Here is a 27,030-nt window from a genome sequence, read left to right on the forward strand (position 1 = left end):
CATTTCCATTTTTATGATGATAAGAATATTATACACAGCACAGCCAATGTAATGTGGTTGTAATATTAAATCACTAGGTACAGCCGACTGCTTGAAAGTGAATCTTGAAGTCTCATTTTTCCCATGGATTATCTTGACATTCCTCTTGAATTTATTTAAATTCTCCAACTTAGTTATGCTTTTCAGTTGCCTTGGGAATTTTGCAAAATACTGATACCTAATCTCACCCGTAAACATTGATTTTTTTTTTCTTTTTTTCTTTTTTTGGCCAGGGTTTGATATGGGCAGTTCGGCTACAGGCATTTAAAATCTTCCCAGTGTTACTCCTTTGATCTCGATCACGATTTATGTGTTACTATGTTTTCTATCCCATGTTGTTCCCTGTTAAATATTTCTTCTTTAAAAAAATGCCCCTGAATTTTCTTCAAGTAGGTTTTTCATAATTTTCTTTGTAAATTTCGGAGTCCTTGCTTATTTAAAAATGTCTTATTGTACTCTTACATTGGATTGACAGCTTAGCTCAGTATATATTTCTACAGCTGAACACGTTCAGAGAAATTATATTTAACATCTAATAATGATGATGAGAAGTCTGATGTCAGGCTGCTTTTTTATTTATGTAGATTATATTATATAGAATTTTAATAAGCTTTTAATAGTTTGTTTTCATTCTTGGAGTTTTGAAATTTCTACAGTATATGTCTTGCTGTGAGTCTTTATTTTTCTTAGCACTAGGAAGCCTCTTTGAATATTATCTTTTATGAGCTCTGGGAAATATGCTCTGATTTTCTTGATAATCTCTGGTCTCTTTTTTTTCCCCTTTGTTTCTGAAACTGCTTTAGTAATGTCCCATAGAACTATAATGCAAGCCATGTCTGCTGTTTTGAGTTTTCTAGTAGCTATATTTTCTAGTAGCCCTATTCTAAACAACTAAAATGAAACAAGTGAAGAGATTTACATATTGTACTTAGCCTCATATAACAAACATAATCCTTTTAGTATTCAAACAGCGTTAAAATTATTAATGAGACATTATCCATTCTTCTTTTTTTAATATTAAGCCTTTGGAATCTTTTGTGTACTTTATACTTAGGATATGTGTCCATTCAAACTAACCACATTTAAAGAGTTCAGTAGCCCTGTGTGGCCAGTGTAATGGGTACTGTCATGCTAACAAGTAGATGTTGGCCTGTTTGGAGTTCTCCTTTTCCCTCCCTTTTTCAGGATACGTTCCATTTCTTTTAGCTCTATCATCTGTAAGATTACAAATTTCAATTTTCAAATTACCAGCTTGGATTTTAGTACTATCCATCTTATTGTTTAGTATGTTCACTGATATGTCTTCCTTTTCCCCCTCCTCCAAACCTCCCCTCTTTCTGTTTCTCTGTTTTATACATTTATTTGCCAAATATCATGTCATAGCATCCTGCCTAGTTGGCGGATGCATGATTGTCTTTTAAAAAAATTTAAATCCAAGTTAGTTAACATGTAATGTAATAATGATTTCAGGAGTAGAATTTTGTGATTAGTCATTTAAATATAACACCCGGTGCTCACCCCAACCAGTGCCCTCCTTAATGTCCATCACCCATTTAGTCATCCCCCCACCCAACACCCCACCAATAATCGTCAGTTAGTTCTCTGTATTTAAGAGTCTCTTATGGTTTGTCTCCCCCATGTTTATTTTATTTTTGCTTCCCTTCCCCTACGTTCACCTGTTGTATTTCTCAAACTCCACGTATGAGTGAAATCATATGATATTTGTCTTTCTCTGACTTGCTTCGCTTAGCATAATACACTCTAGTTCCATCCACATTGTTTCAAATAGTAAGGTTTCATTCTTTTTGATCAAGTATATTATTCTATATATGTATGTGTGTGTGTGTGTGTGTGCGTGTGTGTGTGTGGACACACACTCACACACATCTTTTTTATCCATTCATCAGTCAATGGATATTTGGATGTTTGGGCTCTTTCCATACTTTGGGTATTGTTGACAGGGCTGCTATAAACATTAAGGTGCATGTACCACTTTGAATCACCATTTCGTATCCTTTGGATAAATACCTAGTAGGTGAATGCACTATTGTCTTTTTGTTTTTCAATTTTTTTCTTAACATTTATTCACTTTTTGAGAGACTGAGACAGAGCAGGAGGAGGGGAGGGGCAGAGGGAGACATAGAATCCAAAGCAGGCTCCAAGCTCTGAGCTGTCAGCACAGAGACTGATGCGGGGCTTAAACTCACAAACCAGGAGATCATGACTTGAGCCTAAGTCAGATGCTTAACCGACTGAGCCACCCAGGCACCCCGTGATGCACTATTGTCTTAAATCTATCTGAGGGTAATAATTAGATTTTTTTTACTTTTTTTTTAATATGAAATTTATTGTCAAATTGGTTTCCATACAACACCCAGTCGTCATCCCAACAGGTGCCCTCTTCGGGAGACTGTAGATGCTGGAGAGAATGTGGAGAAATGGGAACCTTCTTGCTCTGTTGGTGGGAACGCAAACTGGTGCAGCTGCTCTGGAAAACAGTGTGGAGGTTCCTCAAAAAATTGAAAATAGATTTACCCTACAACCCAGCAATAGTACTGCTAGGAATTTACCCAAGGGATACAGGAGTGCTGATGCATAGGGGCACTTGTACCCCAATGTTGATAGCAGCACTTTCAACAATAGCCAAATTGTGGAAAGAGCCTATATGTTCATCAACTGACGAATATATAAAGAAGATGTGTTTATATATACAATGGAATACTACTTGGCAATGAGAAAGAATGAAATGTGGCCTCTTGTAGCAACGTGGATAGAACTGGAGAGTGTTATGCTAAGTGAAATAAGTCCTACAGAGAAAGACAGATACCATATGGTTTCACTCTTAGGTGGATCCTGAGAAACTTAATAGATTTTTAAAACAATTTTTTGAATTTCCACTTTGGCTCTAAATTATCTACTTCCCCTAGCATCAGTTTTACTTAGTTTGTTGCTTATTGTGTTATAGAAGTAGTTTTTCTTAAATATGCAATGAACCTTTGTTTTTAATCCATATTTCTGAAAGGATTTGGTTTAGTACAGGTGATGGGCATGTCCCCTGGGAAAGATAGTGCTCCCTATGAATACCATGTTGACAGGAAGACTTCCCGAAGGCGCACTAGAGGTTAGAAAGGCAGCCTTCAAAGCAATGAAGATTGCAGTCTGGAGTCTTTTTGTCTGTGTGTGTGTGTGTGTGTGTGTGTGTGTGTGTGTGTGGTGTGTATATGTGTAAGCTCTTGGACTATTAAATTTCCTAGAGATGAGGAAGATGTCTTTTTTACTCTCTATTATATACTCCCAAATTCATAGTAGGCTTTCAATATTTTGAATTAATAGGTGATTATTTTTCTTTCTCTTTACTGCTTCTTTTAATTTTTCTGTCTTTGTTATTTGATCTTTGTTTTTATGTTATCTTTTTACTTGGAAGCTATGCAATGCTACTAATAGGTAACTTAAGAAAATGATGTGTTTAAAGCTATATGTCACATATAAATGTGCTTACATATATGTATGCATATATATGTGTAATGTCAAATATAAAAGCAAATATACTGACTCCCTTCGCAGCACATAATAAAGTTACTTCATTTGTATCACCTCCTTTCTCCTGTCTTTCCTATAGGCGTGTCTGTGGCCTTAATTCTAGGCCATTATCAACAATTTATTGTTATTAAATATGTAGATTTCTTTCAAGATTTATAAAATATCCTTCTGCCCTTATTAAGAGTATTGTTATTGACCTTCTTATATACATTTATTCAGATTTAACGCTCTCTGCCAGACGTTTCTTTCCATAATTTAATCATTTAACCAGTTAGAATTTATATATTCTTTTTATTTAAAAATTTTTTTAATATTTATTTTTGAGAGAGAGAGATGGAGTGCGAGTGGGGGAGGGGCAGGGAGAGAGGGAGACACAGAATCTGAAGCAGGCTCTAGGCTCTGAGCTGTCAGCACAGAGCCCGATGCAGGGTTCGAACCCATGGACCACGAGATCATGATCTGAGCTGAAGTCGGACGCTTAACCAACTGAGCCACCCAGGCACCCCTAGAATTTCTATATTCTAATGCAGCTTTGGTTCCTAGGATTTTCCAACTTCAAGTAGGAGTAAAATGAAGGAAGTATTACTCCTATGTTTTCTAATTTTTTTTTGTTTGCTTAGGAAAATGTTTTCCAGTTTATGAAAAATGTCTTCCAACTGGAATAAAAACTTAAATTTGTGTAGAATTTTTGAATTACATAAATTTGTCCCCAACACACTATAGATCAATCAATATACTGGAATCTAATTTTGCTTAGGAGAAAAGTCAGAGGTCACCTATATTCAATTTTCCTTCTGAATTACATGCAGGCACTTCCGGGATAATTAGGAAATTCTTTATTTTCAGACTTCTGTAAATGTACCAGGATATGCTTTAGTTCACATTGCTTTCAATCATCTTGCTTTTGAATCTGACTCTTTAGGAATGCCCTATTTATTTCAGGAAATTCTTTTATTTCAGGAAATTTTCCCTATACTTTATACTTGGGGGAAAAAAGTTTTACTCTTGGGTGTTCTAGTTTGCCTTTCCAAGACCAATTATCCATAAATTGGATACATTGCCTTTTCTTCTGAGAATTGTTTTCTGTCTAGTCATTGTGATCTCTTTATCTTTTTATTCTGAATCAAGGAATGCCTTTTGGTGAAAGTCATATTTAAATTGAGAACTCAGCTATGAGAAACAGTTGACCAAGGAAAGAGATATCAACACATAATCGAGATATCAACACATAATCATTGAGCCATGGCTATATACCAGGCCAACGACAAGTCAGGAGCCAGAGAAATAAAGGACGTGGTTGTTATCTTGAAACTGCTTATGACATAGTGAGGCGTCACAAAAAATGAATACACAGTACAGTATTGTGATAAATCCCAGAAGAGTTGTACACTCTCAGTAATGATTTGGAGCTTAGAGGAGAAGCATCTGGCATAGCCAGGGAACAGAGGCTTAGATAAATCTTCCTGTGAAAGTTGATTTATCAGCTGAGTTCTAATGGGGGAAGGAACCATCCACTTGAGGAATGACCAGAAGGCTATTCGAAGCAAAAACAGCAAAATCGGCAGGGCCTTGAGGTGGCAAGAGAGGGGGCTGCTTTCAGGAAGTGCATTCTGTAACACAGCTTCTCAAAAGTGCCCTGATTAATTCAGGGATCTCTAATGGGTTCAATCTTTTATCTATTTTCCAACATCATATAGCTTTGGATCATCTCCAGTTATGAAAGATGTAGCTCCGTATTTTGCCCGTGTTCATTTTATACAAAGCATTTTAATGAAAGCTGCAGTATTCTAGGAATGCAACTACCTCATCACAGGAGATTGTTCTGCATTGTTGCATGTTAAAATGAATCATTGCGTGTAGCACTTATTCCATATCCGGGAGATTACTCTGTAGATCCATATTTAGTTAGGCTTATTGAGTTTGGCTCATATTATTAGCATTATTATAGAACTAATAATGGATGTACATTTCATTCTCCAGTGGAAAAGGCATTCCAGTCGTAATACTCGGAGCAATAGCTCAAGAGATATTTTTAATAAAATATCCCATTTACAGTCTCTAGTGGAAAAATAAAACACTCACGCCTCTGGCATAAAAATTTAAGTTTACTGAGGTGCATTTTACTTGGTGACTAAAGGGATATTTCACTGAGTCAGGCCAGGTACACCTCTGAAGAAAAGTTAGGGGAGGAGAGAAGCCAGGATTGGTACCAGAAACTAGTGATTGAGGGCTTAGTTATAATGTCACAAAGAAGATTTATCAGCTACACGAGAAAACTCCTGGGGCTCAGATTCGTATCAGCAATTTGTCCAGAACACATTGGGATCCCAACTTTGTTTCCATGCTCTCTTTGTAGAGTATAATACGGGAGGTACTAATGGAGCAGGTTTAGAAGACAACGATGCATGACCAGCACAGTGAACCCTCCTCATGAAAAGCCTAGTTGTCTTTGTGGTTCAGAATATGTTGGAGGGAGATGGGGAGCTGTGGCTTCTATTGCTTTTATTTGGATAGGTTAACATCTCTGAAAAAGGTTTTTCCCTCCAACACAACAGTTATATGATTAGGGCATCCTCATTGTTCACTGAAAATTGGGGGGAAGTCTACAGATCTCTAGGCTGTCATGGGGAGGCCAGTTCCCTAGGCTGATAGGGGAAATTTTATCTCTGTCCTCTTCCCAACTCTCAACTTACACTCCTCATATAGTTTTCTACCATTTTTTTGCTTTTGTTGGTTTATTAGCTTTTTTGCCTGGTGCCTCAGAGAGCCTCAGAATAATGGATAATGTTCAGGAGCAACTACCAAAATATATCTCGATGTATATACATTCAAAAGGGGGATCTTATAAGGTGTATTTATAACCTAAATATTTGCTGAGCGGCTACTATGAGCAAGGCTCTTTTAAATGGAGGCGATCGGTAATGAGCAAAAAAGACCAAGTTCCTAACTTCATGGACGTTTTGTCTTAGTATTTCATCACAGTCTAGATGGGTCACAGGATCAAGTAGGTGACCTTGACAAGGCAAGCTTCCTTCATGTCCCTGGATCCCTTGCTCTCTTGTATTAATGTTCAGCACATGCAAAGGTTGGAGCAGTTGGATTTAGATGGCAAGTGCTGAAGGAAGCATCCATTACAGGAAGCCATAAAAAGAACTTGACCGAGAGACATAGCTGAAGAGTAAACTATTCTTTGTAGGAAAGATCGTGTAACTTCAAGTTGCTATACAGGCTTGTCTTAATTTAACTATCTTCAGCCTCATTTTAAACTAGTTATTTTCTTCTTTATTAACTTACTGCCCTTCCACTATTGAAATAGTTCAGTCACTCTATGTTCCTTGTTGTCCTGAGATACATAAAACAGTGTAACTCAAAATAAGAAAGGATTTTCTCTCCAAGCTGTGTTTTAAAAGCTTAGGTCCTGAGGAAAACCAAAAACATACTCAACACAGGTAAGAGACTTGGAAAAGTGAAGCAGAATCAATTGAAGCCAAATCATCAATTTCTCCAGACTGGCTTTCCCCTGGATAAACCCTGAAATGAGGAAAGAACTCCCCATGAGGTGTCCAGGATATGAGAACAAGACTGAAGTCATTTTCTGCTGAAAACAAGGGGAAATATCTGGACCTGGGAGAAGAAATGGCTGGCTGATACTTCTGGGGAGAAGTGGTCTCAGGTAATCTCACATCTCCTCAACCCTAGCACACTGTCAAAGTAGCACAATGGTTGCTTTGTACCTGAGATGGAAAGACATAGTAGAAAGCACCATCGGCCCAAAGGGGCCGGGTGAATAGAAATGCATTTTGTAGCAGTCAGCTCTCCAAGGACCAGGAGTGATGACAGGTGCCTTAGTGGATTTATGTATGGTCAAACTGTATTGGCCATCTGGTGCGACTTCCACAACTTAACCCCCAATAATATCAGAGGAGGTCATTGAGAGGATGTGACCACTGGTTGACCCAGGAGCTGGACCCCAGGCAATTGTAGGCTCTTAATCCCCTTGCCTGTCCTTGGATTTTATGTTCTTCCCATTGTGGGAGCCATTTCCAAGAATGTATCCTCGAGAAAGCAAGGTGTTCTTGAGACCATCTGGACTGAATATGTGATCGAATCCCATTAAGACCTCTGTATAAACTTTTAATCTTCTGGAGGGTAGATGCAGAGATCTATGCATCTCACAGCATACAAGACAAGCCTTATATGTATAAGTTTCCTTGCTTCTTAAACCTGTCACCTACCAATTTGGGTGCGGTCTGTCTCTTCAGCCTTTCCATGTCCTCTGTGTACAGGGGCCAGTTTCAGATTTCACCAGGGGAAATCTTGAGTTTGCAAACCAAGAAATACACACAGTAAGCTCATATCTGATATCTACATGTCATGGACCAATTTTGGCAGAAACACAACTCTAGCTGGATGAAGGTCCTAAATAGAAACAATGGGAAGACAGTGTGTGGACTGAGATTCCTTCTTGCTGTATTTTCTTTCTGTTCACTCCTATCTCAGGGAAGCTAGAGGCCATTATGGAAAAGGTCTTGGGGATCCAGCTTGAACTAGTTTAGGTCACTTTTCCTAAGTGAAGGATGTCTATCTATTTCCAAGTTTAGTGGACCTGGCTTTAACATAAAAAGATAACACTTTTTTTTAACTCCATGGCATTTCTTTCCCCAACCCCTAATTCTGTAGTATTCTATAGTATCATTTCCTCCAGTTATTCTCTAGTCTCTGCCTTTTAAGGGTATAATAACACATATACTTGAACAAATATAAAATAAATTTAAAGCACTCTTATTCTGTATTCTATTTTGTGTATTTCATCACTTAATATAAACACATCCTTGGCATATTATAAAACATGATATAATCTGGGTCTTGGTGGGTGGGGTTCAAGTTATATTTACTTTATTTATAAGGAAAGAAGACTTTTCTTTTCTTTTTTTTAACCACGACCATGGATTTGGGGGTGGGGGGCTAGGTGGCAGATAAATGGTCTTCTTTTATGTGGATTGATACTGTTAAGAATTGCCTTCTAGATTCTTTACTGGGAAGATAGGTCTTGGAAAAAAGTGGGGATTAAACTTCTTTACATTTATCTTAGTTTAATCATATCTGTAAGCACCTCTTTCTTTTATTGATTTTTTTATTGTTCTCTCTTTTTGAATTATTAAAATCTGATAATGCTGAGTGAAGAACAAATCCTAAAAGGCACTGATGGTTCTCGTTTAAAAGATACAAAAAGGGAACATGGGACATTGTTATCAAAAGCTTTGTTAGATTATTAAATGAAATGCAAGGTGACATAAGAAAACTGTTGCATTTAAGCCATTGGGAAGATAAGCATTTGTAGTGGTGTTGAATAATTTTACTTTTACTTTTGAATTTTATATTTAAAAATGTCTCTGTGAATAATGAGATGTTTGGGCTGATAAGAGTGCACTGAGGCCAAAGGGAAAGGAAAAAAACTCATTTGTATGTGATGTGGAAGAGAGGGCTGATGTTAGTTATCTGGATGCACTGGTGATATGAATCCATTTGGATTCATGGAGTGCTGCATGAGAAGCAGGAAGGAAATCCAGCTGAGGAATGATTGTGTCTGGGCCTACCATGGTGGGGATGGGAATATGAACAGTGTGTGTGTGAGAATTGTGACCGTCAAGTAATCAAAACAGGTGTGATAAAGAAACGATGGTTGAAGGGTCAGCTTCATCAACTCATATTTTATTAAAGAATGCCCACGTGTCCTGTCAATGAGTTATGTTTTTTTCCCCTCAGTTTGAAGCATAGAAAAAAAAAAATCACCCTAATGCATGGATGTTCCGTGCCTCTGGATTTCTGACCCTATTACACAAAGACTTCTCTGCCTCTGGACAGGGATCTGCCTTTTCCTTGACTCTGTGGCATAAGCCCTAAACAGAATACCGCTACTAACAAGGAATTGAGGCAAGACTAGTAAATGCCACCATGAGAATTTTCCTAGTGGTGTTAGATTGACTCAAAATTGCCCCTCTCAAATTGGAAAACTCTATAATGGACAGACAAATTAGTGCCTCTAAAAAATGTAGTGGTAATAAAGAATGTAATGGAAGGAAAATAAGCTAATTCTCAAGACAGGTAACAGAAAGAATGATGAAGCTAAATTTTCCTCAATTTACTATGATGGAGTTGACCCTCTCTCAGGTCAACATTCAAAAGATACAAATATCAGTATTTTACATAGACGGCTGATGTTGGCTTGAAAACGTATGGTTACAACGTAAATTAAAAACAAGTGATGGAAATTCCATTTTATCCTGATGAAAGCATCTGAAGAAAGTGATATCCACTTGCTTTAAGACAGACCTGTGTCTATTTCCTTTCATTCCTATTCTTGCTGAAGACTGACGTCCACATTCTACGCTGCCATTTGGGTTTCTAGCTATTTAAAGTAAAAGTTTTTATTAGGCTTGATGCTACTGTTGAATATCCATAGCCATATTTTGGCAAGGAAATCAGATCCTGGCAGCCTTTTTCAATAATTTCCTATAATGTAAGAGGGCTTAATGCCCCTATTATAGAACTGATTTTATTATACTCTCTGCTCCAGAACTAATGGAGCACTCGACTTATTCATGTTAAAGAAAATGATTGAATATGAAAAGCTTCCAGATCCTGCTTCTTGCCAGGATTAAAACTGCTCTGTCCTTTATACTGACCAGAAAAGTCACCCCTTAATTAAGTTTATTGTTAAATTTCACCTGCCAGGAAGTCCCATACAAAGCATATAGAAATGCATTTGTTGAAAATTATTTTAGATCTCTTTTTAAAATCCTTATTTTTGTTTTATAATATGTAATAATATAGTTATTGACTGCTTAAAGCATGATAGACACTCTCCCAGTTCTTTATATGAATTGATTCAAATAATTCTCACAAAAACCCTAGGAGTTATATACTGTTCGTATCACCATTTTATGGATGAAGAAAAGAAGGCTCAGAAAGTTAAGTAGATAGCAGTCAGGCTTTAAATACACACCATCCAAGCCCTTAACCACCGTGCTAAACTATTTTTCCATTTAGCCAAGCGCATATGAAAGTGAACTAAGCTAGTGAGTTGATAATCACATCATTTATTAAAAATTTACTGAGTGACTATTGTTTGCAACATAATAACCGTAGCAGTGTAGACTGGAGAGTAAGCTAGATAAAATCAGACTGCTTAATTAGGGGAGCTTTTTGTCAAGTGAATGAGATGGGAAAGCACAAAGCTAAGTAAAATGTGAGGTGGTGCGTATTGCCCTACAATGCAAGCACAAACTGAATAACAGGAGCAGAGAGATAGGTTTATTATAATTATTTTTGTGGGGTCAGACAGCACTTTATGGAGAAAGTGGCACTTGGGCATGCCCTTGAAGCGTGTGAAAGATGTGGACAAGTAGGGTTAGCAAGATACAATTTCTGGGTGGAGGGTAAAATATGAACCAAGGGAAAGAATGGCCAGGCTTGTTTGCTGTTTCTAGTTTGAGATGGAAAGTACTATAGAATCGCATAATGTTAGATTTGATTGTGTTCACAGAGATTATTTGCTCTACATAAACGCCACTGATAGAGAAGGGAAACCCTAAAGAAATATTATGCACCTGTTGTACTTATATGAGCTCTTATTACAGAAAGGATGAAGGTTGCACAGAGAAACATGAGCTTGAAAAGGATAAGTGGTATTCATCTGATGCTTGAAATTGAATGCCCGATTTAGGAATTTAGATTTCAGCAGAGAGTCAATGAAAGGTTTTTTTGTTTTTTTTTGTTTTTTTTTTTTTTTAAAGTGTGCTCAGTAGGAACGCCTAGGTGGCTCAGTTGGTTGAGTGTCCAACCTTGACTCAGGTTATGATCTGTGCTGACAGCTCAGAACCCAGAGTTTACTTTGGATTCTGTGCCTTCCTCTCTCTCTCTGCCCCTCCCCTGCTCATGCTCTGTCTCTCTCTCTCAAAAGTAAACATTAAAACATTTTTTTGAAAAGTATGTCCGGTAGTCTTTGTTGATCTCTGGATGCAGATCAGAGTTTAAATTGCACCGGTCACTTCTGTCATTCACAAACTATATTGGAGGCAAGTTCATTAATGTCTCTCTTGATGATAATACTATTTCCTCAAAGATTTGTTCAAGGATACCTTAGATATCACGTGTGAGGTGTTTATCTAATACTGGCATAGAGTATATATAAGAGTATATGGCATCGAGGGGCACCTGGGTGGCTCAGTTGGCTGAGCGTCCGACTTCGGCTCAGGTCATGATCTCACAGTCTTTGGGTTTGAGCCCTGCATCAGGCTCTATGCTGATGGCTCAGAGCCTGGAGCCTGCATCAGATTCTGTCTCTCTCTCTCTCTCTCTCTCTCTGTCCCTCCTCCATTCACACTCTGTCTCTCTATGAGAATAAATAAATAAAACATAAAAAAAAGAGCATAAGGCATCAAGTACATATTAAGTGTACTTAGGTACACAATTATTATATTTGAGTTTTATGTCAGTGGCTTGATAAAATCTATGTTTTAAAACAATAACTAAAAAGAAGTGGATCACATTTTTCAAGTGAAAAAATTGGAACCATGTTGATCTATATTACAATGTCCCAGGAAAGAAGTGAAAAGTTACTAAACTGGATAATTAAGAAAAGAAAAATCAAAGTCTTAAGGATGCAGAGTCTATAGCATTTGGTCACTGATTGCATGTGAGAAGAAACTGAGAGAAAACATAACTGATTGACAGGGCAAATGGGTATCCCTTTAATAAAATGAATTAGGAAGCTAATCCCTACACCCATGGGTTTTAGGGAGAAATGAGGGACAGTGATCTATGTACAACTCTTGAAAGAACTACGTGAAAAGAATTATCCCCAGGAGAAGTCATGCTTTGGAAAATTTTCACAGATGAGGATAGGGACACAGTGGATTTTTCGGGTGACTGATCGTGTGGTCTAAAAGACACAGTGTCTCACTTTGAGGTTTCGGGTGGCATATGAGATTGGGTCAATTCAAGATTTAGTAAGCCATATAGGCAGGACAATGTTTAGATGAGAGAATCTGGGGGGCCCGTATTTTCCGTGGTGACTGATACAAACAGGGACAGAAGGCTTGACGGGATTGTCTCTTGATGGTCTCCAAGACAGATTTAGATGTTGATACTACAACTGTTGGAAAAAGGTGGGGGGTAGGTGGGGGGAGCTGCAGGAACACATAAAGTTATGTTTTCATTCCTTGGCATCTTCTTGCAAGGCAGTTTTGAGAACCCAAAAGGGGCCACAACATACAGAACACTGTGAGAGCTCCATTACCTCTGACGGCATTGAAGCTGAAAATTTTATTTTGAGAAAGGAAAGAAAATGAGAAAACTATTCTGTACAGCATTCCGAACATCGGTGAAAAGATCCTTGGTGAAATGGAAGTGGTTGAAACCTTAGCAAATATGCTCAAGCAATATTTGAGGTTAATGTATCAAAGAAAATTAAAGATCAGGCTTAATCAAATATGGTTCATAGACTTTAGAAAACAATTAAAAATGCTCAGTGATCTTACAAACCAATAAGAAAAATAGGAAACACCCAAATGTACATAAAATAATAAATAAGGGTCAGAAACCAAAACAGCCAATAAAAAAATAAAACAAAAAAGCTTAGGGAAAAATATTCAATATAGCTCTTATTCAAGAAAATATATGATAAAATGAGGTAACACCCTTCCCTTAACATACAGCAAACTTGCAATTAAATTCTACATAATAAATATCTAAATATTAGTGTATAAGTATATTGATATATATATGTGTATGTATTCATCTCCGTGTTTGAAAAGAGGCAGGAAAATGAAATTTCTGTTTCTGAGGAGAGTAAAGAGTTAACTTGTAAAATGTTCCCAACAGATACCTGATTTTATATACTAAACGTGTTTATAATGTTCACATACTTTGACCCCTTGAATCCACTTTTGGCATATATCCTAAGGAAATCAGGTGTATACTCAAGGATTTATTTGTGTGCATTCTAATTACAACATCATGAAATGAAATATTGGAAGTACTCTAAATATTCAAATAAGGATAGAAAGCAGTTACGTCCCTAAACGTCAAAGTCTATTGAAGGATTTGGACAACACTGAAAATATTTTAAATACATTTTATTATGGAATATTAGATCCACATGAAAGAATATTCATAATATGCATGTACAATCTGATGCATGATTGAAAGAACATGCACGAACCACCTAACAACCTAAGCACTAGAACATTCTCAAATATCACTGGAGCTATCAGCAGGACTCTTACTTATACAACTAGTATACAAAAACATATCCCTAATTTCTTGATTGTGTTTATAGAATTATTGAAGGGTGACATACATACAGAAAAATGCCCAAATCATACATATACAGGTAATGGATGTTATAAACGGACATAACCAGCACCCAGATCATCAAACTGAACATTAGAAGTCCTCCTTGGGTTATTTTCCTCGTGCTTCTCCCCAAAGGATAATCATTATTCTGACTTCTAATATCATAATTAGTTGTGCCTGATTTTGAACATTATATAAGTGAATTCACACTGTCTGCATTTTTGTGCGCATCTCACTTTTTTCTAAGCATTGTAGGGGTGGATATCTCACTTCCAGAATGGTGGAGTATGGTATTCTGAAAATCTGCTCCTCCCTATAAGAACAAGAACATTGGCAAAATCTGTTAAAATCAGCAGTTTCACAATTCTCGAACAACGTGCAACAAAATGAGTAATGTTTTTACTCAAGACAAACAGTGGAATCTTGGTAAGAACAGACAGTCTTGTGGCTTTTTAACTTGTTCTAATCCCATCCCTTCTCCCCAGCTCCATAGTAGCTTTAAAAAACCAACCATGGTAGCTGGGAAAGCAGACAGCCTGGCACCCACAGGATGGGGAAGAATGAGTTTGGAGCATCCCAAAAGCCCATTCCCACTGATTTGCCACATTTGACCCTTCTGGAAAAGCTTCATTCTCAGAATGTGTTTTTATTTCACCTGACTTGGAGCTCACTCAAAGTGAACTACCTACAGGGCCTTTTACAAAAACAAACGAACAAAAAACAAACAAATCATTAGCAAATGTTTAACTTGCAGCTAGCTGCTTGAGGTGGCATTACCAGTTGGGGTTAAGAAAAGCCTGACCAGACAGAAAACCTTAAAAGGAAAAGCAACCTGGGGAATCAGACATCCCTCAGCAGCTTTGAGAAGCTCTAATATATTCCTGGGAATCTAAAAGGCCACACACATATGCAGAACTGAGAGCATGTGCAAAGCTATGCACATGTCCAGGAAAGACCTGAGAAGGCCCCAAGCTCTCACCTCTGGCTGACCTTGAGACTCTGTACAAGCAGGAAGTAAAGGCTAATGCAGAGTTATAAACTGCCTCTTGGAGCACTGAAAACAAATCTCAACATATATTAAACATGCAATAATCAAGTTCAGCAAGGGCATAGAACACAAAATCAATACACAAGTATCAGTGGCATTTCTGTACACGAGCACTGAACAATAGGAAAATGAAATTGGGAAAGCAATTACTTTAAAGGGCATCCAAAAATAAAATACTTCGGAAACTACTTAAACACAAGGCATGCACGGGAAACTACAAAATGTCATTGAAAGAAATTATAGAAGATTGACACAGAAAGAAAAACATCCCATAGTCCTGGATCTGAAGAATTAAAACTGTTCGAATGAAAATACTCCCCAAATTGATCCATGGGTCAAATGCAACATTCCTGGCTATTTCCTGTCTCCTACCGAGTAAAAGGCTGTAATGCTGTTAATACTCAAATACCATGGCTCTTAGAATTCTATTCATATGAAAAACAGTATGGATCTTTTTACTTCTGCCGTCTCCTCATAACCATTTGTTTAATGCTGGTCACATTATTATCCAGGATACAGCATCTTCATTGTGCGGTCCATGAATACTGGTTCCCAATGACTCAAAAGTTGTTACTTTGCTTCACTGATGATAACCACAAAGGCCAACATTATCTAGAGAACAAAGGAAAGTGTAAACAATAATTCTTTATCTGGTCATAGTAACGTTATGATTTGAGAACATAAAACAACACATTTCCAACTCCATCTCTTGAACTCCTCAGGCCGCAATCACTACATTCTTAGAAGGTGATCTCATTTCATGTTGTCCATACTTTCTACATACTGCCACCGGTAGAGAAGAGAGGCAAGGACCCAGTGTTCAGAACAAGCATGGATCCATTCATGTAAGGAAGATCCATCCCTCATTGAGGATGGTATAAGCTTGGCTGAGGAAAGCACAACCATGCCACATTGGTTGGAGTCCAGAGGACATTAATCAGAAGGTCCCTTGGGCATTATGGAGGTACCGTCTCATCACCTTCAGAGGAATTAGGTGCAGCCATTCCTGAGGGACTGCCTGGAACATGATGCAGAACTTGTGAAGAAAGTGGGTGACCTCCCTGGGGACTGATGGTGGGAATCTTAAGAATAAATATTGGCCGCTGCCATCCCCGTTACCCTTGGGTGCTACACACCTGAGGCACAACCATGGTCCAACACAGAAGGGTAAGGGGTCCATGCAGGGTCCTACCCATGAGACTCATTCCCAACGGCTGACAGCGGACCATTGCTAACTCAGAGTTCTAAGCTTGTCCTATGTTCTGTCTTGGATAAAAGTCATCCCAAACCAATGTGCCAGCACTATGCACATTGTGCATAGTGGCCCCATCTCATTGGAGTGTCTAGCCAACCCCACTGTCTGTTTAGAGGGTCAAATATCTGAAGTGGAAAAGCAGAGACTCTGGCCCACATAGCCCCTGGTATTGACTCAGGGCACCCCAGCTGGAGAGTATTACTAGCCATGGCAGGTTTGAGCTACCGGGATTTAGAAAATTTTGAGTTTGATGCTTCCAGTGATAGAAACTCATATGGGGCCAGGTCTAGACTCTAGGTACACTGCCCAGAGAACAGTGCTGGCCCTGATGAGTTCCAGGCATAGGCTGGTGATGACTTAGAACATTTTGGGAAGGCATTCTGAAACATGGGGATGCCTGAAGCGTGGGGGCACAGAGCAGGAGCACCTCTCGCACAGGTCTCAGAATGGTATTGGCACAGACTACTATTAGTTTACCAAAAATCCATTTGCTTTTCTTCTAGGCAGGCAGCAAGATGATATTTTCTAGATTTCCTTAGAGTTAGGTATGACCATGTGAGTTCTAGCTAGTGAGTTGTGTGTAAATGTATGGAAAGAAACGGTGTATGCCACTCTCTGACTTAATTTATTATATACTCTTCCTACATGACATTCTGCTCGCTTTTCCTTTGTTTTATTGGATATAGGTAAAAATTCAGGGTAAGCTTGGGAACTATGGACCAAAGATGACCTAATTGGTCTTGGTTATATGAATCATTTAGTGAAACAGAGCCCACTACCTGCCCTGCAGGTTAAATCTTGAGAAAGATATAGGCTTCTATTGCATTAGACCACGGAGATAAACAGAGTCTATAGTAGCCAAACTCATACAGTAATATTTTAAGACTGTGTATATTTATGTCAGAGTTCTTAAAGTTATTAAAATTAAGCCTGTGAAATAATTTAGAAAAGGACATTGGGGCCACTAAAGACCAAAATAAGCCTATTGAGCATTTTTCCCTAAAATTAGATGTGGATGGTAATACTAACTTCACATATAAGAGAAATACCATGGATGTAGTTTATCCTAGTTGTAGTAAGGCTATTGACCACGTTTCTCATGGGTCCCTTTTGGCTGTATCCTTACGAATACAAAGGTAATGTATAAGGAGCTATGTCAAGATGTGAAAGTTTCTAGTCAAGTTCTAACAGCTCTGTCATTGTTTCTCTTTCTTCATTTTTAGTAGCAGCTTGGATGGAGGCAGATGAGAAATGCTTATCTAATTTGCAGGTGATGAAAACCAAGATGAGATAATACGATAAGTCAGAACCAAGATTCAGAATGATAGACTGAAAAGATGGACTGAAATAAAGAAAATGAAATTCAGCAAAAACAAATGTAAGATACAGAATTTAGTTTTAGTGTCACTTACCTCAATATGACAGATAGGGCTTAGTTTAAAGGGTAAAAAATTGAGGACAGTTCTCAAAGAAGTAGTTGAAAATCCACAACCTGCCAGATATGTCACCAAAATGATACTATAGTTGCTCCTAAAAAATGGCTCAGATAAAGATCAGGAGCACAGATAGATCTAGAACCCTTAAAACAGTGATTTGCAGTAGAGGTGTTTTGGAAATTTGCAGATGTAGTTTTTTTTAATCATTCCAGACCTTTTGGCAATATCCTACAGTACATGAACCAGGTCATGTTCAAAGAATTTTCCTTTGTCATTTTTGACCTTCAAACGTCCTACAGGGTATTATTATAGGCAAACATTGCTTATAATCACCTAAGCTTAAAACCTAACTACATGTAACATAAAATCTTAATATATTACTACAAAGTATTAATTTTCCAAGTGTATAATTACTAGGTGTAAAAAGGGAAGCTTATACTTTGGTTTTTGATCGGAACTTTACTAGGAGCTATTTACAAGTTCAGAAAATTATGTCCCTAGTAGCCATACTACTCACTCCTGTATCAGCTAGCATTTGAGGTTGGTGCATCAATGCAGATTTTATGTACAGGTGCAATCATCTCTTTTCTTCGTTATGTCTGCCATTTTTTGTTAGCCTTTTGCATATTGAAATACACATTATTTTGTTATATGCGACTCTTTAAAAATGTCTCCTTTATATTACACTTAGGATATTACATTAATTTTTTTTACTATCTTTAGCGTGCTTCATCTCATTAATGTTTTCCCCAAATACAAAACTCAGAGATCGTTGTCTGTGTCCGTCACAAAATAGAGTAAGATACGTGGTTAGCATACAGACATAATGATCTTTTTCATTTTTAAAAATTTAAATAACAGCAATGTTCAAAGCTTTACAGTTTTCTTTTTTTTTTTATTTTTTTTTTTATTATTTTTTTTTTTCAACGTTTATTTATTTTTGGGACAGAGAGAGACAGAGCATGAACGGGGGAGGGTCAGAGAGAGGGAGACACAGAATCGGAAACAGGCTCCAGGCTCTGAGCCATCAGCCCAGAGCCCGATGCGGGGCTCGAACTCACGGACCGCGAGATCGTGACCTGGCTGAAGTCGGACGCTTAACCGACTGCGCCACCCAGGCGCCCCTACAGTTTTCTTTTATATGTATGTTACTTTTTAAGTCTTTAAGGCTTTGCAGACCCGTCATGAGGACTATTTTTACTTGTCCTCAGGGTATACTGCCCACAAGTAAGGAACACCATTATGCCTACATTCCTGAAGGTGACACACACTGATTTATGTTGCTTCAGCTTTTTAAAAATGAAAAATAAATAAATAAATAAAACAAAAACTGAAACACATCAAACACCCTCCAATCAGTTCTCACGATTTCATGAATTCCCTTTCTAGTACAAAGTAATAATAGAAAGGGGTACTTTTCCGACAGCATTCAAGCTCTCAAAGATCAATCATGAAGAGTGAGAAGGAAAACATTGGCTTTTTACAGGATACAGTTGTTTCCTTTTATCCAGAGGAACCCCACTAATACAGTTTAAACTGCGGTTTACATTGAATCCTTTTTCGGCTAAAATTGTATTGAAATCAAGGGCAATCTTTTGGTTGGGTATTTCAGAAGAGGTTAAAGTGGAGAGGAAGTTAATGTTGGGAAAGTGTCCCTGAAAGTACACCCCCCCACACACACCAGGAGTCATTTCACTGGCAAAGTTGGGGGGCAGAGCCAGAGGCCAGGTCTGAGAATGAAAATCCAAGGCAAGAACCTCCAGCGGACCTGTGCCTTGCTCCGGGCCTCCTGTGATCTTGTTGCCCAGCTTTTGCTGCTTAGGGAGGAGGGTTGACTTGTTTTCACAAAACGCTGGTCATCAGAGTTGCTCTTCAGAAAGGCAGTTGGTCAGGGGCGCCTGGGTGCGTGGCTCAGTCGGTTAAGCTCAGGTCATGATCTCACGGTCTGTGAGTTCAAGCACCCTGGGCTCTGTGCTGACAGCTCAGAGCCTGGATGGAGCCTGCTTCGGATTCTGCGTCTCCCGCTCTCTCTGCCCCTAGCCTACTCACACTCTGTCTCTCAAAAATGAATAAACGTTAAAAAAAAGAAAAAAGAAAAAAGAAAGAAAGAGAAAGGAAGGTACTTGGCCAGGATGTGGAACACCAGGCATTCCCACGGGTCCTGGAGGGTCGTGGCGCTCCCTGGGAAACACACACAGCCCCTTCCTCTGCGCGCCCAGGGGCTCCGGCTCAGCCTCCCCTGAGCCCCCCCCCCCCCCCCACCTCGGTCATGTTCTCAGGCTTCCAGTAGGAGCTGCTGGGGGTCAGGCAGGGGGACCGAGGGCACGCTCAGCGAGGACCCTAGGGGGTGGGAGCAGCGGGGAGGGGGCGTGCGGAAGGGCGGGGTCACCCTCCCTTGAGGTCACGTGGTGCGGCTCCCGCAGGGTCTGCAGGGAGACAGACACCAGCTCCCCTGCTCGAGGTTGCCTTTCCAAAGTAGGTGGCCTCGAGAACACAGGATTGTGTGCCCCCCCCCCCCCCACCCCTGGGCTGTTCTCGTCAGCATGGGCGACTTGGGTGGAGGGCCTGTCGTCCTGCCACAGGGCCTCCTCGTCCTGGCTTCAGAGCCCGAGGGTGCCCAGGCTGCGGAGCTGGTGAGTGTCCTCGGGCCCCGGGTGGCGGGTGGTGGGTGGCCGGCCAGGCCCCTGTCCGCACCCCTCCTCAGCTGTTCATCCTGTGGGTGTCAGGAACCCTTTTCCAGCTTTGGCTCCCGCCCTCTTTCTTTCTTTTTTTTTATTAAAAGTTTATTTCTCAATGTTTATTTATTTTTGAGAGACAGAGCGTGAGCAGGGGAAGGGGCAGAGAGAGAGAGGGAGTCACAGAATCCGAAGCAGGCTTCAGGCTCCCAGCTGTTTTCACAGACCCCGCTGCAGGCTCGAGCTCAGGAACCATGAGCTCAGGACCTGAGCTAAAGTTTCAGGCTTAACCGACTGAGCCACCCAGGTGCCCCTTGGCTCCCCCCTTTTAAATTGCTGCTCCCCACTGTCTAGGGCTTCAGGGAATTCAGAAAACCAGATATTGGCATATGTGTCCTCGAAGTCACCTCCCAAGGTATTGGGAGTTGGGAGGGCCCTGTTGGGCCTGTGGTTGTGGCTGTAATGGAAGCTGCCGACCCTCGGGGGTCCGGGCTTCCTTGCTTCTGCTGCTCCATCTTGGAAACCTCCAGCCCCCAGCATGGTGTCTCCTGCACAGATAGCCCCGCAGAGCCTGCTCCCGCCCAGAGTGGATGTGTGCTGGTGTGGCAGGCAGGGTGGCTCCTCTACCTGGGGTCTGGATGGTAGGAAAGTGACCAAGGTGCAGGTTCTCCCCTCAAACCTTGGATAGGAAACTGGTCTGTCCACCCGGCTCCTGTGATCAGTCACGGCTTTCCTTCCAGCGTCCTCTGCCTGGGCGTTGGCTGGACAGGTGGGCAAGCCCTCCAGGGTAGCCCTCCTGGGCTCACCCTCCTCGCCCCGGTCTGTTTTGCTCCTTTGTGGGAGATACATTTGGCTAAAGTTTCAGGTTTCCTCTCTACTGGGGACATTGAGTCATATTCTAGGGGCTCATCGAAGGCAAACTCAGGCCTTCTAGATGCATTTTGGTTTCCATTCTCATCAAGGGCGGCCATCTTGTCACAAGCTTCCTGAGGAACTCCACTTTCCTTGGCCAGTGCAAGGTGGAGTATGTTGCTGTTACTACTCGTGGGAGGCTGGGGCACCTGGGCAAAGTGTGCCTCCAGGGAGGGTACCAGGTGGATGCCCGTCAGCGGCAGAGGTTGGAAAGGTTGGGCCTTCTGGGTGTAATTCTGCTTGGGCTACACCGGAGGGCTATTTTCTGGACTCTTCTCTAGCGCAGTAAGCAAATATTCCTCTATGAAGGGAGTTTTTAGGGAACCTGCAGAACTGTAGAACTGGGAGAAGGAGGAGCTATAAGCCAAGTCCCTGTTGTTACAGAGGTGTCTGAGTTGGTCAGTGCTGCTGCTGGACTTGCCAGGGGAAAGAGAAGGACGGGGGGGGGGGGGTACCCCCCCATTGGGTTCCAGGCTCTCCATGCTCTTCTGGGAGTAGCACCGTCAGGGCCCTGCCTCACAGAAGCACGGTCTTAGTTGTAGAAGAGCTGAAATGGTGGCTTTGGGGTCAAGGATTGCCAGTTGTGCCTTGAGATGTTTAGCATCATGCTGGCATTGGGTTGGTTCTCCCCAGATTTGGTGTGAATGCCAAGAGCGAGGTCAGCCTGCAGGTTCACTGCACCTTGGCCTCAGCAAAGCTTTGTTCCTCCTGTCTACGCTACTTTTCTGTGCTGGGGGTCAGAGATGAGGTGCTTTGGGCTAAAGGAGTCAGAGGTGATAGTGTCTACAGGGTTCAGATGTGCACACACATCTCATCGCCTCTGGTGTGGCCACAGCCATCCTCAGGGCTTCACAGGCTTCAGGCCAACTCCAAGTTCAAACCTTGCTGCCGCTCGGCACTTAGCCACACTCAACCACGGGCCACTTGGCCATGTTGCAGCTGTAGCAGCTACAATGGACAGGTCTGTGGTTCAGGGCTTGAGGGCACTGAATCCAGATATATTCAAATATTAATTATTTAAAAAAATTTTTACAGGTAGATTAATTTTCTACTAATACATTTCAAGGATTGTGAAGAGAGTTTTACAAAATATTTATTAATACAAAGAGGTGTTGAATCACATAGGTTTGAAAGCCACTGCTATAAATGTCTATATCTCATCTATAAAAATTTTTGATGTCCTTTATAATGTAGAATTAGAGTGACAGCTTATGACATGTTAATAAAGAATTTAGAATATGGGCCATTTAAGGAAAATGTCAGATATCTGGGGATAGAGACGTTGTGAGAGGAACTTTATTGAACATATAATATGCACCAAGTATTATGCTTGTTTATTTATTTATTTTGAGGGGGTAAGGAGCAGAGTGAAAGAGAATCCCAAGCAGGACCCCTGCTGTTAATGCAGAGACCCAGTGGGGATGAACTCCAGGACTGAACCATGAGATCACCACCTGAGCCAAGATCAAGAGTTGGATGCTTAACCGACTGAGGCACCCAAGTGCCCCATTGTCCTTTTTTATATATCATTTAAAAAAATGTTTACAATAAAATGTTTAGGTAGATATTCTTTTCCCATTTACAACTGAGGAAGCTCAGAGCATTTAAGTAACTTGTCTGGGTGGAAAAGCTATCTTGTTATGAATACAGGATTCAGACCCAATTCCATTTGAGTTCAAAGCCTAAACTCTTAACCACTGCGCAGGAGAAGATTAACTGGGGCATGATAGCTGTCTGCAGTCCCTGAAGGACTGATTTTCAAAAAGGATACGTTTCACCTGGGCCATTCCAGAGGCTCTAAAGCTTGGAATAGTGAAGAGAAGTTAAATGGTGGATTTTGCCTCAAAGAACTCTATCACAATTGATTATCCCTCAGGAGAACAGACCACCGCAGGAGGTATTGCCTAGAAAGGTAACAGCAAACATAAAATCTAGTGATTATCTCGATCAAAGTTATTGAAGAAAGATTTTCTGCATTTGAATAAGATAGCTGGTCCAGAGGTTAACACAGTTTTCACTCTGAGATTCAGTGACTCTTCTGAATTATTTAGTTCAAACTCCTACATGGAAGTCCCTTCTAGAATGCCCTGGGATGTGATCTTAAAGCCAGTAGGAGCCTACTATCTCTTACATATTCTTGCCTGCAATTAATTCATAGAACTTTCCAAAGTTTTATTTATCCTTGAATACCACCTTACATTCTTTTTGGAGCAAGGTGGCGGGGAAATATGTTTCCTCAAAAAGTTCATGCCATCATAAGCACAAAGGATCAGGAGGACTTTTCTTACATTGACCTTTATATTTCTATTTGTTGGATCTTGAAGTATTTGAAGGTGGTGATCATGTCTTCAGGTTGCCTTTGATAATGAACCATTGCTCATTTGACCTCACTTATTCGTTGGCCAACTTCTCTCTTAAAAATATTTTAGTTTTTAAAAAATTCCTTTCGTGGCACAGACACCAAAGTAAAACATAATTGTATATACCATCGTCACACAAAGTTTAAGAAGCTTATTAGCTCTGGTCAACATCTTGGCCCCTCTTTCAAAAAAATCTTGAATTAAGGGGTTAAAACTCTGAAGTACAAGAAAACTTTGCTTATACCAAATTAAGTATACATTATATACTGACTGGTATAACAAAAAATCTTCTAATGATGACTCTCATGATGGATTATTATCCAACACATCTACAAAAGTCTTAGACAGATGATGATGATCTTTCCCCCCTGTGTGGATCAGAACATGAATTTTAAACAGTTCGAGACTTTTCAACTCCAGGACAGTCACCTGGAGTCATGCCTTGTAGCTCTAGTGGTAAAAACAAATGAAAGAAAGAAATTTTTTGACAAAAGACTCAGTGGTGGATTGCCACTGAGTTGCCCTGGGCACTGGTCTGGAGATTTGACCTCAGTGTTTTCAGACTTTATATTTCATAGCCTTGAACTTTGTTGACATTTGCTTATTTACTATGCTTTTTGCCTGCTTCAACATAATAAAGGAAATGGGGAATATAAGTGTCCTTTCAGTTACATACAGATATAAGCTACATAAGGGACTTTTGTGGGAGGATAAGCAGTATGGATCCCTCATTTGGAAAAAGAATTTCCTAATTGTAGGCCAAATATTTAAGTTAAAAAAATCACCAGTGTCTTGAGTTTCTAACTTGTGCCTGGCACTCTAAAAATCAGTGGAACTTGTTATAATGTTCAGAGATAGTGGCTACTCTCTGACAGCAATAGAAAGCAATTAGGTTTGTATAACAGTAAATTTTTTAGAATTTAAAAGAATTATTTCAATTCCAATATATTATAGCCTGAGAGGAGAGGGTAATTTTAAAGCCTGTATAAACCTGTGATCATTTATTAAATTCTCAACACTCAGTGGCCAGAAGAATTAAATGGTTTTCCAAGGCTACCCACCTACAGACTGACCTCAAAGTGGCATCTTTTGATAACCTGCCTGATTCTCTTTCCACAGCTCCATATAATTATGAGATGTTGGGATATAGGACTCTCATATGTTCGTCTATGCTTTATACACCTAGCAAGATACTTTAAACTCAAAGACTGTGTTATAGGTATGTTGAATTGAATAGATAACATATGTTTTCCCTTGACCTAAACTTCTGTTCCCAGTGGGCCTCCCTTAATGTTAGTTCGTTCCTTGTCTTTTTGCTCCCATTGATAAAGTTACTGCTCTAGAAAATCTGTTAAAATGCCAACTGAGAGAAAACCGAGGGCTTTGGAAAGGTTCTTCTCATTATAATCATAGCATGGAATTATCAGTAATTTAGCTAATTGAACACAGCGAATGCAACAAGATATGTAAACCTCTTTTGAAGGATGAAGGATATTACTTCTGATAGGCTGGTGAGATCAAGGTTCAGACATGCACAAGATGGGGAAATTTGAGAATCAGCAACAGATGTAAACCACCCTGCCTCAGCAAATCAGAGACTTTATCATGCTAGGCACGTGTCAGTGACGTGGAGAGGATGTGAGGCTCCAAAAAAATTAGTGTCCCTAAGGCTTCCCTGGGGAATGGAATTGTGGGTTTGTAGCCTTTAAATGGGAGAACGGCTGACTTAGGCGACGAAGCTTTCACTTAATCCATGGTGCTGCCCAGAGAAGCCCTTGCATTTTCAAAGCCAAGTCTATCAAGCAAAGAAACCAATGCAAAACAGGTAGACCAAACAGCATAGCACCGCTTTGCTTGAATCCATAAATCTCAGAGCAAACTTTCTCTGAGCCTCGATCTCCAGCCTACTTGCGAATGATGTCATTATGCAGACCTAGCTTTGGCATGAAGACATAATTAGTATTCAGTCTGACAGAAAACCATTTCATTTAATTCCACTGGCTGAGATCCAACCGGCAGCGTATATATGACAGCATACGAAACAGGCACTTTGGGTAAAAGCAGGCTTGGCATTAGTACGCTGAACAGTGACCTGGAATGGGAACAGGGACAGAGCAAGGTTGGAAGGAGCAAAGGAACAGAGGGAGTTGTCATTCCAGTTCAGAAACCCACTGAGTTTGTGTTTTAGATGCAAAGAATGAGGTCTATTTCATAAAGACTCTTCTACCCGGTTAGTCATGCTGTCTGACACATTTACGAACATAGTCCTGATTAACTTTTAACCTGAAAAAATTACAGGAATCCTCCTAGGAATTTACCTGGAACGAGAATCTGGTTCCACTTATTCAATGTCTTTCGCAATATGTGCTGAAAGTTGTACGCTGTCTCTTGAACATACTTGTTCTTTCTCTGTGACCCCCAGCATTTAACTGATCTGGGAACTGTCTGTGAAAAGTACTTAATTGGCATAGAGATTACAGTGAACCAGTGATGCCATTTAATGTTCTAGATTCATCTCCATGCTTCTCTTTCCTGTTCTCTGTCCTGGGAAAGTGACCCGTATAGATTCTGTCAGCAGTCTTCCTTGTCCTGTGACTTCTAGTTGGATTTTGTCAATAGGAGACACCAATAAGAGATTAGGAGATGGAGAGGAAGTTCCTGCAGGTTATCTGTGGGTAAACTCTGCCCTCTGTTGAAGGCTACAGTTCCTCCTAGGTGGCCCTCTCTGTAGAGGACTCTCTCTAAGTTCTATTATCGCTCCTGTCTCTTGTCTTTTTCATGCCTAGGAGTAGCTTCCTGATCTCAACAACCCTGGGGTACTACATCATTGCATTTTCCCCCTGCACCCTGCCCATGTCATTGAAAATGGCCTTTATTAAATTCACCTCAAATTGTCTAATGTTGGCTTTTCATCTGTTTCCTGATGACTGTTACCGACAGTTACAGCTTCTGACGTGACTGGACAAAAAGTCAGAATCATCCAGAGAAAAAAGAAGAAAATGTAGCCCGAGAATTCCAGGGGACTGTTGCTTCCCAGGAATGGAAAGTAGTAGAATTAATTGGTGAGAATTTCAATGGAAAGGAGTCTCAGATGTCTGAGATCAGTTGATGGGTTCATTGTCCTGAAATTCATGGGTAAGGATGTTTCTATAAATTCATTGCTAGTAGAGCATGTGCTTTGATGTGCTTACAGAAGTAAGGATAAATTAAGGTTGAGTTATAGTCTATTTTTTATTTATATCTATAGTTATAGAATTGACAGTCATGAATGAAAATGACAGTTTTTATTTGGTAAATATGAGAATCAAGCTTTCCATGATGGCCTCACTAACATCCTTTTCAAGCCCCATCCATATCCCAGCATTAAGATCCATGCCAGCCCCTTGCACGGGGTGATTAGTAATGG

This window comes from Leopardus geoffroyi, chromosome A2, assembly GCF_018350155.1.
Source record: "Leopardus geoffroyi isolate Oge1 chromosome A2, O.geoffroyi_Oge1_pat1.0, whole genome shotgun sequence".
Lineage (NCBI taxonomy): Eukaryota > Metazoa > Chordata > Mammalia > Carnivora > Felidae > Leopardus > Leopardus geoffroyi.